The 1,032-nt window shown below is 38.1% G+C and overlaps 1 protein-coding gene across 1 annotated transcript in view; it reads left to right on the forward strand.

Annotated features, from left to right (window-relative positions):
• GLRB (glycine receptor beta) overlaps positions 1–1,032 on the forward strand; it is a 171,690-nt gene that overhangs the window by 73,799 nt on the left and 96,859 nt on the right. The gene's annotated exons all lie outside the window — the stretch shown is intronic.

A 1,032-nucleotide genomic window follows, 5' to 3' on the forward strand; every position in this document is an offset into this window, starting at 1 on the left:
CAACCTTCCTTCCGAGGAGTGGCTGGTGGATTTGAACCGCCAGCCTTCTGGTTAGCAGTCAAGTGCTTTAGCCACTATGCTACCAGAGCTCCTGGCCATGTATTAGGGGTTCTAAATTTGCCCTTGGTTTTTTCCTTGAGGACCTTTATAGTTTTAGGTTTCATATTTAAGTCTTTGATCCATCTGGAGTTCGTTTTTGTGTATGGTGTGAGGTACAGATCTTGTTTCATTTTTCTGAAAATGGATATCCAGTTTTGCCAGCACCATTTATTAAATAAATATTCTCTTCCCCATTTAATGGATTGTGCCCCCTTGTCAAAGATCAGCTGATGACAGGTTGATGGATCTATATCTGAGTTCCCAATTCTATTCCGTTGATCTATGTGTCTGTCACTGTGCCAATACCAGGCAGTTTTGACTACTGTGACTGAATAGTAGGTTTTGAGATCTGGCAGTGTGAGGCTTCCTACTTTGTTCTTCTTCTTCAATAGTGCTTTGCTTATCCGAGGTCTCTTTCCTTTCTATATAAAGTTGGTGATTGGTTTTTCCATATCCTTATAAAAGGTTGATGGGATCTGGATTGGGATTGCATTGAATGTGTAGTTTGCTTTGGGTAGACCTGACATTTTCACAAAATGTGTATCCATGAGCATGGTATGTTTTTCCATTTATGTAGGTTTCTTGAAGAAGTTTTTATAGTTTTCATTGTACAGGTCTTTTGTGTCCCTGGTAAGATTTATTCCCAAGTATTTTATTTTTTTCATAGCTATTGTAAGTGGTATTTATTTCCTTATTTCTTATTCACAACCTCATTGCTGTGTAGAATAATCCAACTGATTTTTGGATGTTGATCTTGTATCCTGCCATGATGCTAAATCTCTCAATTAGTTCCAATAGATTCTTGATTGAGTCTCTTGGATTTTCCAGCTATAGAATTATATCATCAGTAAATAGGGATAGTTTGACTTCTTCCTTACCAATTTGGATGCCTTTGATTTCCCTTTCTTGCCTTATGGCCCTGGCTAGGACTTC

Source organism: Orycteropus afer, unplaced genomic scaffold (assembly GCF_000298275.1).
Source record: "Orycteropus afer afer isolate SDZICR_OR568_19922 unplaced genomic scaffold, OryAfe1.0 scaffold00116, whole genome shotgun sequence".
Lineage (NCBI taxonomy): Eukaryota > Metazoa > Chordata > Mammalia > Tubulidentata > Orycteropodidae > Orycteropus > Orycteropus afer.